This window comes from Pseudophryne corroboree, chromosome 1 (genome assembly GCF_028390025.1).
Source record: "Pseudophryne corroboree isolate aPseCor3 chromosome 1, aPseCor3.hap2, whole genome shotgun sequence".
Taxonomy (NCBI): domain Eukaryota; kingdom Metazoa; phylum Chordata; class Amphibia; order Anura; family Myobatrachidae; genus Pseudophryne; species Pseudophryne corroboree.
In genome coordinates, this window is record NC_086444.1 from 96,777,697 (window position 1) to 96,791,716 (window position 14,020).

The following is a 14,020-nucleotide window of genomic DNA, read 5'->3' on the forward strand; positions in this document are numbered from 1 at the left end:
ATGTTGTATAATTAGCGCTTTGGCTATTGTTAGAATGTTTTCCTGTCAGGTTGGAGCTATTATCAACGTTTTCTTTGCTTTACTATATCACTATATTACCATATGCATGAGTTTTACAAGAAAGTAACAATGAGTAAGTACGATAAAAGAAACAAAGCACTGTAATTTCTCTTACACTATCAGCTCGGCTAAGGAACTGATACTAATACATTGGGGCCGGGTCGGACTAGTCCACGGGGGTACTGGAGAAACCCTCGGCGGGCCCCACTGCCTGGGGGCCCCACCTCCTCCTCTAGGGATCAGGTTCCAGACTGCATTTGAATTATAAATTACGCATATGTTACCTTATACTGCACAGGACTATGGTGTATTTTCTACAGTGCATTGCTGTTATTCATCTGCTACATTATCATGCATGCACAATCAGTATTTACTATATATATTTGTCAAGGGGTCCAGCCCATGCACTCTTTAATGGTTAGCCAAGCCTTTGAGGTGGTTGGTCACTTCCCCACTGGAGTGGCCACACCCCTAAATATGGGCCCCTACCACTGCATTCCCCCATTGGGCAGTACATGCCCCAGTCCAGGCTCGGACTGGCCCACAGGGGTGCAGGGGAAACCACCGGTAGGCCCCACTGCCTGGGGGCCCCTCCTCCTCTAGGGATCAGGTTCTAGACTGTGCACTTGAATTATATATTATACATATGTTACCTTATACTGCACAGGATTATGATGTATTCTCTACAGTACATTGCTGTCATTAATCTGGTACATTATCATGCATGCACTAGCATTAGTTACTATATATATTATCAAGGAGTCCAGACCAGGTACTCTATAATGGTTAGCCAAACCTCTGTGGTGGCTGGCCACACCCCCTTTGGAGGCTGGCCACACCTCTAATCATGGACCCCTACCACTGCATACCCCCGGTGTGCCCTTCATGCTCCAGTCCGACACTGCCCCAGTCCGACACAGCATTGGGGCTGTTCAAACACCCTACCCCCCGTTTTCACACTTACAGCATAACAAAATGTCTTATTTCTCTATTAAAAGCTTCAGCTTTATAATCGAGCAAAAAAGACTTTCGGAACCCATATTACTTCCAAATAGAGATGAACCGGTCCCACCCGAACATAGCGGATCTGAGTCAGAATTCAAGTCTTCCTATCTGACTCAGATCCTAAAACGGGGCAAAATGTCATCAATCCTGGCGTCTGATTCTCGCGGGTTTTGGATTGCATATAAGTTCCTCACCGTGGTGATCGGCGCCATTTGTTTCACTCCGGCATCACGCTGCGCTGAACTCTGCTGTGTGTTTCTTCCAGGGGCCATGCTGTGTCTGTCAAGAGGGCTGTGCTGATGTTTGTCAGAGGGCTGTGCTGTGTCCACCCGGGGGCTCTGCTGCGTCCATTCAGCTGTGCTGCACTCTGCTCTGTCCATCCAGTGGCTGTACTGTGGGCCTAATACAGATCTGATCGCAGCAGTAAATTTGTTAGCTAATGGGCAAAACCATGGGCCTAATTCAGACATGATCACTATCAAGCAATTTTCTCTAACGTCCTAGTGGATGCTGGGGACTCCGTCAGGACCATGGGGAATAGCGGCTCCGCAGGAGACAGGGCACAAAAGCAAGCTTTTAGGATCACATGGTGTGTACTGGCTCCTCCCCCTATGACCCTCCTCCAAGCCTCAGTTAGGTTTTTGTGCCCGGCCGAGAAGGGTGCAATCTAGGTGGCTCTCTTAAAGAGTTGCTTAGAAAAAGTTTTTAGGTTCTTTATTTTCAGTGAGTCCTGCTGGCAACAGGCTCACTGCATCGAGGGACTTAGGGGAGAGATTTTCAACTCACCTGCGTGCAGGATGGATTGGATTCTTAGGCTACTGGACATAGCTCCAGAGGGAGTCGGAACACAGGGCTCGCCCTGGGGTTCGTCCCGGAGCCGCGCCGCCGACCCCCCTTGCAGATGCTGAAGATGAAGAGGTCCGGAACCAGGCGGCAGAAGACTCTCAGTCTTCATCAGGTAGCGCACAGCACTGCAGCTGTGCGCCATTGTTGTCAGCACACTTCACACAGCGGTCACGGAGGGTGCAGGGCGCTGGGGGGGGGGCGCCCTGGGCAGCAATGTATAATACCTGTATGGCGAAAAATACATCACATATAGCCCTTGAGGCTATATGGATGTATTTAACCCCTGCCAGATATCTAAAACTCCGGAGAAGAAGCCCGCCGAAAAGGGGGCGGGGCCTATTCTCCTCAGCACACAGCGCCATTTTCCCTCACAGAAAGGCTGGTGGGAAGGCTCCCATGATCTCCCCTGCACTGCACTACAGAAACAGGGTTAAAACAGAGAGGGGGGGCACTGATTTGGCGATATGTATATATATTAAAATGCTATAAAAGGAACACTTATATAAAGGTTGTCCCTGGATAATTATAGCGTTTTGGTGTGCGCTGGCAAACTCTCCCTCTGTCTCCCCAAAGGGCTAGTGGGTCCTGTCCTCTATCAGAGCATTCCCTATGTGTGTGCTGTATGTCGGTACGTGTGTGTCGACATGTATGAGGAAAATATTGGTGAGGAGGCGGAGCAAATTGCCTGTAATGGTGATGTCACTCTCTAGGGAGTCGACACCGGAATGGATGGCTTATTTATGGAAATTACGTGACAATGTCAACACGCTGCAAGCCGGTTGACGACATGAGAGGGCCGGCGAACAAATTAGTATCTGTCCAGGCGTCTCAAACACCGTCAGGGGCTGTAAAATGCCCATTTACCTCAGTCGGTCGACACAGACCCAGACACGGACACTGATTTCAGTGTCGACGGTGAAGAAACAAACGTATTTTCTTTTAGGGCCACACGTTAAGGGCAATGAAGGAGGTGTTACATATTTCTGATACTCCAAGTACCACAAAAAAGGGTATTATGTGTGAGGTGAAAAAACTACCTGTAGTTTTTCCTGAATCAGATAAATTAAATGAAGTGTGTGATGATGCGTGGGTTTCCCCCGATAGAAAATTATTGGCGGTATACCCTTTCCCGCCAGAAGTTAAGGCGCGGTGGGAAACACCCCTCAGGGTGGATAAGGCGCTCACACGCTTATCAGAACAAGTGGCGGTACCATCTACGGATAGGGCCGTACTTAAGGAGCCAGCTGATAGGAGGCTGAAAAATATCCTAAAAAGTATACACACACATGCTGGTGTTATACTGCGACCAGCGATCGCCTCAGCCTGGATGTGCAGAGCTGAGGTGGCTTGGTCGGATTCCCTGACTAAAAATATTGATACCTTTGACAGGGACAGTATTTTATTGACTATAGAGCATTTAAAGGATGCATTTCTATATATGCGAGATGCGCAGAGGGATATTTGCACTCTGGCATCAAGAGTAAATGCGATGTCCATATCTGCAAGAAGATGTTTATGGACACGACAGTGGTCAGGTGATGCAGATTCCAAACGGCACAAAGATGTATTGCCGTATAAAGGGGAGGAGTTATTTGGGGTCGGTCCATGGGACCTGGTGGCCAGGGCAACTGCTGGAAAATCCACCGTTTTTTACCCTAAGTCACATCTCTGCAGAAAAAGACACCGTCTTTTCAGCCTCAGTCCTTTCGTCCCTATAAGAGTCATATCTGCCCAGGGATAGAGGAAAGGGAAGAAGACTGCAGCAGGCAGCCCATTCCCAGGAACAGAAGCCCTCCACCGCTTCTACCAAGTTCTCAGCATGACGCTGGGACCGTACAGGACCCCTGGATCCTACAAGTAGTATCCAAGGGGTACAGATTGGAATGTCGAGAGGTTTCCCCCCTCGCAGGTTCCTGTAGTCTGCTGTACCAATGTCTCCCTCCGACAGGGAGGCAGTATTGAAAACAATTCACAAGCTGTATTCCCAGCAGGTGATAATAAAATTACCCCTCCGACAACAAGGAAAGGGGTATTACTCCACACTATATGGTGGTACTGAAGGCTAGGTGAGACCTATTCTAAATCTGAAAAATGTGAACACTTGCAAGGGTTCAAATCCAGATGGAGTCACTCAGAGCAGTGATAGCAAAGAACAAGGGGACTATATGGTGTCCCGGGACATCAGGGATGCTTACCTCCATGTCCCAAAATTTGCCTTTTCTCACCAAGGGTACCTCAGGTTCGTGGTACAGAACTGTCACTATCAGTTTCAAGACGATGCCGTTGGATTGTCCAAGGCACCCCGGGTCCTTACCAAGGTAATGACCGAATGGAGGATTCGTCTTCAAAGAAAATGGACGACCTCCTGATAAGAACAAGGTCCAGAGAACAGTTGGAGGTCGGAGTAGCACTATCTCAAGTAGTTCTACGACAGCACGGGTGGATTCTAAATATTCCAAAACCGCAGTTGTTCCGACGACACGTCTGCTGGTCCTAGGGATGATTCTGGACACAGTCCAGGAAAAGGTGTTTCTCCCAGAGGAGAAAGCCAGGGAGTTATCCGAGCTAATCGGGATCCTCCTAAAACCAGGAAAAGTGTCAGTGCATCATTGCACAAGAGTCCTGGTAAAAATGGTGGCTTATTACGAAGCGCTTCCATTCGGCAGATTTCACGCAAGAACTCTTCAGTGGGATCTGCTGGACAAATGGTCCGGATCGCATCTTCAGATGCATCAGCGGATAACCCTATATCCAAGGACAAGGGTGTCTCTCCTGTGGTGATTACAGAGTGCTCATCTTCTAGAGGGCCGCAGATTCGGCATTCAGGATTGGATGCTGGTGACCACGGAGGCCAGCCTGAGAGGCTGGGGAGCAGTCACACAAGGAGTGTGATCAAGTCTGGAGAATTCTCTCCACATAAATATACTGGAGCTAAGAGCAAATTTATAATGCTCTAAGCTTAGCAAGACCTCTGCTTCAAGGTCAGCCGGTATTGATCCAGTGGGATAACATCACGGCAGTCGCCCACGTAAACAGAAAGGGCGGCACAAGAAGCAGGAGGGCAGTGGTGGGGTCCATTAAGGTTCAAGTTTCGGCCCTATAGATTTTCTTCCAGAAAGAATTGGCTTCAGTTCCTGAAGTCCAGACGTTTGTCAAGGGAGTATTGCATATACAGCCCTTGTGTGCCTCCAGTGGCACCGTGGGATCTCAACGTAGTGTTGGGATTCCTCAAATCATATTGGTTTGAACCACTCAAATCTGTGGATTTGAAATATCTCACATGGAAAGTGACCATGCTGTTGGCCCTGGCCTCGGCCAGGCGATTGTCAAAATTGGCGGCTTTGTCTTACAAAAGCCCATATTTGATTTTCCATTCGGACAGGGCAGAACTGCGGACTCGTCCCCAGTTTCTTCCTAAGGTGGTGTCAGCGTTTCACCTGAAACAACCTATTGTGGTGCCTGCGGCTACTAGGGACTAGGAGGACTCCAAGTTGCTAGACGTTGTCAGGGCCCTGAAAATATATATATATATATATATATATATATATATAATTCCAGGACGGCTGGAGTCAGAAAGTCTGACTTGCTGTTTATATTGTAGGCACCCAAAAAGCTGGGTGCTCCTGCTTCTAAGCAGACTATTGCTCGTTGGATTTGTAGTACAATTCAGCTTGCACATTCTGTGGCAGGCCTGCCACAGCCAAAATCTGTAAATGCCCATTCCACAAGGAAGGTGGGCTCATCTTGGGCGGCTGCCCGAGGGGTCTCGGCTTTACAACTTTGCCGAGCAGCTACTTGGTCAGGGGCAAACACGTTTGCAAAATTCTACAAATTTGATACCCTGGCTGAGGAGGACCTGGAGTTCTCTCATTCGGTGCTGCAGAGTCATCCGCACTCTCCCGCCCGTTTGGGAGCTTTGGTATAATCCCCATGGTCCTGACGGAGTCCCCAGCATCCACTAGGACGTTAGAGAAAATAAGATTTTACTTACCGATAAATCTATTTCTCATAGTCCGTAGTGGATGCTGGGCGCCCATCCCAAGTGCGGATTGTCTGCATTACTTGTACATAGTTATTGTTACAAAAAATCGGGTTATTATTGTTGTGAGCCATCTTTTTTAGAGGCTACTTCATTGTTATCATACTGTTAACTGGGTTCAAATCACAAGTTGTACGGTGTGATTGGTGTGGCTGGTATGAGTCTTACCCGGGATTCAAGATCCTTCCTTATTGTGTACGCTCGTCCGGGCACAGTACCTAACTGAGGCTTGGAGGAGGGTCATAGGGGGAGGAGCCAGTACACACCATGTGATCCTAAAAGCTTGCTTTTGTGCCCTGTCTCCTGCGGAGCCGCTATTCCCCATGGTCCTGACGGAGTCCCCAGCATCCACTACGGACTATGAGAAATAGATTTATCGGTAAGTAAAATCTTATTTTTGCACTGTTGCGATCAGATAGTCACCGCCTACAGGGGGACTGTATTTTAGCTGTGCAAGTGTGCGAACGCATGTGTAGCAGAGCGGCACAAACAGATTTTGGGGGTCATTCTGAACCGATCGCACGCTGCAGTTTATCGCAGTAGTGTGATCGGTTCAGAACTGCGCATGCACCGGCGCATGCCAGACGGCCGTTGGGCCGCTACAATTGCCTCTGCCTGATTGACAGGCAAAGGCAGTCGCTAAGCTGGAGGGGGGGCAAGGGGGGGCGGAGCGGCGCGGTCCAGCCAACGCAGGAGTGGCCGGATTGAACGGGGGGGCGGTCCGCAGCGGCTGCATGACGTCGCATGCAGCCACTGCGGTCTGGGGAGCGATGAGTAGCTCCCGACCAGCACGCTAAAGCTGCGCTGGTCGGGAGCTACTCTTGAAGTGCAAAAACATCGCCGCTGTGCGATGCCTTTTCACTTCTGCGTGGGGGGGGGGAGGCGGCACTGACATGCGGGGCGGGATAGCCCTGTGCTGGGCGTCCCCCCGCATGTCAGTGTGAATGATCATAGCTGTAGCTGCATGCGCAGTTTGGACCTGATCGCCCACTGTGTGAAAATGCAGCCTAGCGATCAGGTCTGAAGTACCCCCTATGTGCACTGCAGGTGGGGCAGATGTGCATAGAGAGTTAAATTTGGGTGGGGTGTGTTCAAACTGAAATGTAAATTGCAGTGTAAAAAGAAAACAGCCAGTATTTATCCTGCACAGAAACAAAATAACCCACCCAAATCTAACTCTCTCTCTGCACAAAGTGGCGGATCCAGGGGGGGGGCACTCGGGCCCGTGCCCCCCTGTCATTTGTGACCTCCGTCCCCTCCCGGCGCCGGCGCAGCACAGGGAGATGACGGGGGGCCCAGCGGGCAGAGGCGTCGGAACTGGGGGGGTAAGGGGGCAGCTCGCCCCCCCCTAAAATATGAGAGGCGCCGCCGATATTCAGGAGGAGCGATGTGCGGTCAGCTGAAAGACCGCACATCACAACCTCCGCTCCGTGCAGGGACTGAGCAGCAGCAGCAGGATATGGCTGTGTTCAGCCCCTCCTGCTCCCAGGCTCAGTTCAACAGCGCTGGCTGTCCCCCTTACCAGGGTCGGCTCACGACCCCAGCGAAGTGCCGCGATTCGCGGTTGATTTGGGGGCGTGGCCTAACAGAGAGAAGTGCCTGCTGTCCCTGCATTGCAGAGACCTGTGGCTGGGTTGTCACAGGTAAGAGGCTGTCCGTCCTGCTCCCACTCCCCCCCCCTTCCCTCTCCAATGGCAAATGTAGGATTTGTAAGGGGGGTCCAGGGGTCCATATCCTGTATGTATATAACATTAAAATAAATTTTCTCTAACGTCCTAGTGGATGCTGGGGACTCCGAAAGGACCATGGGGAATAGCGGCTCCGCAGGAGACTGGGCACAAAGTAAAAGCTTTAGGACTAGCTGGTGTGCACTGGCTCCTCCCCCCATGACCCTCCTCCAAGCCTCAGTTAAGATTTTGTGCCCGAACGAGAAGGGTGCAATCTAGGTGGCTCTCCTGAGCTGCTTAGAGTAAAAGTTTAAATAGATTTTTTTATTTTCAGTGAGACCTGCTGGCAACAGGCTCACTGCATCGAGGGACTAAGGGGAGAAGAAGCGAACTCACCTGCGTGCAGAGTGGATTGGGCTTCTTAGGCTACTGGACATTAGCTCCAGAGGGACGATCACAGGCCCAGCCATGGATGGGTCCCGGAGCCGCGCCGCCGGCCCCCTTACAGAGCCAGAAGAGTGAAGAGGTCCGGAAAATCGGCGGCAGAAGACGTCCTGTCTTCAATAAGGTAGCGCACAGCACCGCAGCTGTGCGCCATTGCTCTCAGCACACTTCACACTCCGGTCACTGAGGGTGCAGGGCGCTGGGGGAGGGCGCCCTGGGAAGCAATGAAAATACCTTAAATGGCTAAAAATATATCACATATAGCTCCTGGGCTATATGGATGTATTTAACCCCTGCCAGTTTTCCACAAAAAAGCGGGAGAAAGGCCGCCGAAAAAGGGGCGGAGCCTATCTCCTCAGCACACAAGCGCCATTTTTTCCTCACAGCTCCGTTGGAGGAAGGCTCCCTGACTCTCCCCTGCAGTCCTGCACAACAGAAACAGGGTAAAACAAGAGAGGGGGGGCACTAAATTGGCATATTAATATATACAGCAGCTATATTAGGGAAAAACACTTATATAAGGTTATCCCTATATATATATAGCGCTCTGGTGTGTGCTGGCAAACTCTCCCTCTGTCTCCCAAAGGGCTAGTGGGGTCCTGTCCTCTATCAGAGCATTCCCTGTGTGTGTGCTGTGTGTCGGTACGCTGTGTCGACATGTATGAGGAGGAAAATGGTGTGGAGGCGGAGCAATTGCCTGTGTTAGTGATGTCACCCCCTAGGGAGTCGACACCTGACTGGATGGTCTTATGGAAAGAATTACGTGATAGTGTCGGCACTTTACAAAAGACTGTTGACGACATGAGACAGCCGGCAAATCAGTTGATACCTGTACAGGCGTCTCAAACACCGTCAGGGGCTATAAAACGCCCGTTACCTCAGGTCGATACAGACACTGACACAGACACTGACTCCAGTGTCGACGGTGAGGAAACAAACGTATTTTCCAGTAGGGCCACACGTTACATGATCACGGCAATGAAGGAGGTTTTGAACATTTCTGATACTACAAGTACCACAAAAAAGGGTATTATGTCGGGTGTGAAAAAACTACCCGTAGTTTTTCCTGAATCAGATGAATTAAATGAGGTGTGTGATGAAGCGTGGTTTTCCCCCGATAAAAAACTGCTAATTTCTAAAAAATTATTGGCATTATACCCTTTCCCGCCAGAGGTTAGGGCGCGTTGGGAAACACCCCCTAGCGTAGATAAGGCGCTCACACGCTTATCAAAACAAGTGGCGTTACCGTCCCCTGATACGGCCGCCCTCAAGGAACCAGCTGATAGGAAGCTGGAAAATATCCTTAAAAGTATATACACACATACTGGTATTATACTGCGACCAGCAATCGCCTCAGCCTGGATGTGCAGTGCTGGGGTGGCTTGGTCGGATTCCCTGACTGAAAATATTGATACCCTGGACAGGGACAATATATTATTGACTATAGAGCATTTAAAGGATGCATTTCTATATATGCGAGATGCACAGAGGGATATTTGCACTCTGGCATCAAGAGTAAGTGCGATGTCCATTTCTGCCAGAAGAGGATTATGGACGCGACAGTGGTCAGGGGATGCGGATTCCAAATGGCATATGGAAGTATTGCCGTATAAAGGGGAGGAGTTATTTGGGGGTCGGTCTATCGGACCTGGTGGCCACGGCAACGGCTGGAAAATCCACCTTTTTACCCCAAGTCACCTCGCAGCAGAAAAAGATACCGTCTTTTCAGGCTCAGTCCTTTCGTCCCCATAAGGGCAAGCGGGCAAAAGGCCACTCATATCTGCCCCGGGGCAGAGGAAGGGGAAAAAGACTGCAGCAAACAGCCTCTTCCCACGAACAGAAGCCCTCCCCCGCTTCTGCCAAGTCCTCAGCATGACGCTGGGGCCTTACAAGCGGACTCAGGCAAGGTGGGGGCCCGTCTCAAGAATTTCAGCGCGCAGTGGGCACACTCGCAAGTGGACCCCTGGATCCTGCAGGTAGTATCTCAGGGGTACAGATTGGAATTCGAGACGTCTCCCCCTCGCCGGTTCCTGAAGTCTGCTTTACCAACATCTCCCCCCGACAGGGAGGCGGTATTGGAAGCCATTCATAAGCTGTATTCCCAGCAGGTGATAATCAAGGTACCCCTCCTACAACAGGGAAAGGGGTATTATTCCACGCTGTTTGTGGTACCGAACCCGGACGGCTCGGTGAGACCCATTTTAAATCTGAAATCCTTGAACACTTACATAAAAAGGTTCAAGTTCAAGATGGAGTCACTCAGAGCAGTGATAGCGAACCTGGAAGAAGGGGACTATATGGTGTCTCTGGACATCAAGGATGCTTACCTCCATGTCCCAATTTGCCCTTCTCACCAAGGGTACCTCAGGTTTGTGGTACAGAACTGTCACTATCAGTTTCAGACGCTGCCATTTGGATTGTCCACGGCACCCCGGGTCTTTACCAAGGTAATGGCCGAAATGATGATTCTTCTTCGAAGAAAAGGCGTCTTAATTATCCCTTACTTGGACGATCTCCTGATAAGGGCAAGGTCCAGAGAACAGTTAGAGGTCGGAGTAGCACTATCTCAAGTAGTACTACGACAGCACGGATGGATTCTAAATATTCCAAAATCGCAGCTGATTCCGACGACACGTCTGCTGTTCCTAGGGATGATTCTGGACACAGTACAGAAAAAGGTGTTTCTCCCGGAGGAGAAAGCCAAGGAGTTATCCGACCTAGTCAGGAACCTCCTAAGACCAGGCCAAGTGTCAGTACATCAATGCACAAGGGTCATGGGAAAGATGGTGGCTTCTTACGAAGCGATTCCATTCGGCAGATTCCACGCAAGAACTTTTCAGTGGGATCTGCTGGACAAATGGTCCGGATCGCATCTTCAAATGCATCAGCGGATAACCCTGTCTCCAAGGACAAGGGTGTCTCTCCTGTGGTGGTTACAGAGTGCTCATCTCCTAGAGGGCCGCAGATTCGGCATTCAGGATTGGGTCCTGGTGACCACGGATGCCAGCCTGAGAGGCTGGGGAGCAGTCACACAGGGAAGAAATTTCCAGGGCTTGTGGTCAAGCATGGAAACGTCACTTCACATAAATATCCTGGAACTAAGGGCCATTTACAATGCCCTAAGTCAGGCAAGACCTCTGCTTCAGGGTCAGCCGGTGTTGATCCAGTCGGACAACATCACGGCAGTCGCCCACGTAAACAGACAGGGCGGCACAAGACGCAGGAGGGCAATGATGGAAGTGGCAAGGATTCTTCGCTGGGCGGAGAATCATGTGATAGCACTGTCAGCAGTGTTCATTCCGGGAGTGGACAACTGGGAAGCAGACTTCCTCAGCAGACACGATCTTCACCCGGGGGAGTGGGGACTTCACCCAGAAGTCTTCCACATGATTGTGAACCGTTGGGAAAAACCAAAGGTGGACATGATGGCGTCCCGCCTCAACAAAAAACTGGACAGATATTGCGCCAGGTCAAGGGACCCTCAGGCAATAGCTGTGGACGCTCTGGTAACACCGTGGGTGTACCAGTCAGTGTATGTGTTCCCTCCTCTTCCTCTCATACCAAAAGTACTGAGAATCATAAGAAGGAGAGGAGTAAAGACTATACTCGTGGCTCGGGATTGGCCAAGAAGGACTTGGTACCCGGAAATTCAAGAGATGCTCACGGAAGACCCGTGGCCTCTACCTCTAAGAAAGGACCTGCTCCAGCAGGGACCATGTCTGTTCCAAGACTTACCGCGGCTGCGTTTGACGGCATGGCGGTTGAACGCCGGATCCTGAAGGAAAAAGGCATTCCGGATGAAGTCATCCCTACCCTGATCAAAGCCAGGAAGGATGTAACCATACAACATTATCACCGTATTTGGCGTAAATATGTTGCGTGGTGTGAGGCCAGGAAGGCCCCTACAGAGGAATTTCAACTGGGTCGTTTTCTGCATTTCCTGCAAACAGGACTGTCTATGGGCCTCAAATTAGGGTCCATTAAGGTTCAAATTTCGGCCCTGTCAATATTCTTCCAAAAAGAACTGGCTTCTGTTCCTGAAGTTCAGACGTTTGTCAAGGGAGTACTGCATATACAGCCTCCTTTTGTGCCTCCAGTGGCACCTTGGGATCTCAATGTAGTTTTGGGATTCCTAAAATCACATTGGTTTGAACCACTCACCACTGTGGACTTAAAATATCTCACATGGAAAGTGGTAATGCTGTTAGCCCTGGCTTCAGCCAGGCGTGTCTCAGAATTGGCGGCTTTATCCTATAAAAGCCCTTACCTAATTTTTCATACGGACAGGGCAGAATTGAGGACTCGTCCTCAATTTCTTCCTAAGGTGGTTTCAGCATTTCACTTAAACCAGCCTATTGTGGTGCCTGCGGCTACTAGGGACTTGGAGGATTCCAAGTTGCTGGACGTAGTCAGGGCCCTGAAAATATATGTTTCCAGGACGGCTGGAGTCAGAAAATCTGATTCGCTGTTTATCCTGTATGCACCCAGCAAGCTGGGTGCTCCTGCTTCTAAGCAGACGATTGCTCGTTGGATTTGTAGTACAATTCAGCTTGCACATTCTGTGGCAGGCCTGCCACAGCCAAAATCTGTAAAAGCCCATTCCACACGGAAAGTGGGCTCATCTTGGGCGGCTGCCCGAGGGGTCTCGGCTTTACAACTTTGCCGAGCAGCTACTTGGTCAGGGGCAAACACGTTTGCAAAATTCTACAAATTTGATACCCTGGCTGAGGAGGACCTGGAGTTCTCTCATTCGGTGCTGCAGAGTCATCCGCACTCTCCCGCCCGTTTGGGAGCTTTGGTATAATCCCCATGGTCCTTTCGGAGTCCCCAGCATCCACTAGGACGTTAGAGAAAATAAGAATTTACTTACCGATAATTCTATTTCTCATAGTCCGTAGTGGATGCTGGGCGCCCATCCCAAGTGCGGATTGTCTGCATTACTTGTACATAGTTATTGTTACAAAAATCGGGTTATTGTTGTTGTGAGCCATCTTTTCAGAGGCTCCTTCTGTTATCATGCTGTTAACTGGGTTCAGATCACAGGTTATACGGTGTGATTGGTGTGGCTGGTATGAGTCTTACCCGGGATTCAAAATCCTTCCTTATTGTGTACGCTCGTCCGGGCACAGTATCCTAACTGAGGCTTGGAGGAGGGTCATGGGGGGAGGAGCCAGTGCACACCAGCTAGTCCTAAAGCTTTTACTTTGTGCCCAGTCTCCTGCGGAGCCGCTATTCCCCATGGTCCTTTCGGAGTCCCCAGCATCCACTACGGACTATGAGAAATAGAATTATCGGTAAGTAAATTCTTATTTTATATATATATATATATATATATATATATATAAAAAATTGTTTACCGGCTCTCCTAATAGGTATATAAACTGCTCCGGGTGCCCGCACTGCCATACACAATAGTGTTAGCTTCCTACAACCTTATCTGTGTGCCGCACTCCTGGCTAATAAAACATCACTCAGACATCAGTTTCAGCGTTATCAACATTCCATGGTCTTCACCATTTCATCAGGATATAGTCCAGGAGTGCGGCACAGAGACAAGGTTTTATATAGAGACCGCTGCCCTCTGTCTCCTCCTCTGCTGCATTGCAGCCGCCCCCAGTCTCCTCTGCACCTGCGCCAACTCCCACAGACTCCTCCTCCGCATCATCGCCAATGCCCACAGCCTCCTTCGCCCCGCGCTGACCACAGCCTCCTCATCCACCGCAGACCACAGCCTCCTCCGCACCGCCGCTGCTCAATAGGTAATTTTACCCTGCTGCCTTTCTCTCTCCCTATGTCCCTGCTGTCACTCTCCTGTCCCTCTCCCTGTCCGTATGTCCCTTTCCCTGAACCTCTGTCACTCTCCCTGAATTTCGGCTCATTCAATGTGCTATAATGTGAATTTTGGCTCATACCGTGTGCTATAATGTGAATTTCGGCTCATACTGTGTGCTATAATGTG

The 14,020-nt window shown here is 50.1% G+C and overlaps 1 protein-coding gene across 4 annotated transcripts in view; it reads left to right on the forward strand.

The window, feature by feature from the left end:
• Positions 1-14,020, forward strand: part of CCDC152 (coiled-coil domain containing 152) — a 273,215-nt gene that overhangs the window by 20,598 nt on the left and 238,597 nt on the right. The gene's annotated exons all lie outside the window — the stretch shown is intronic.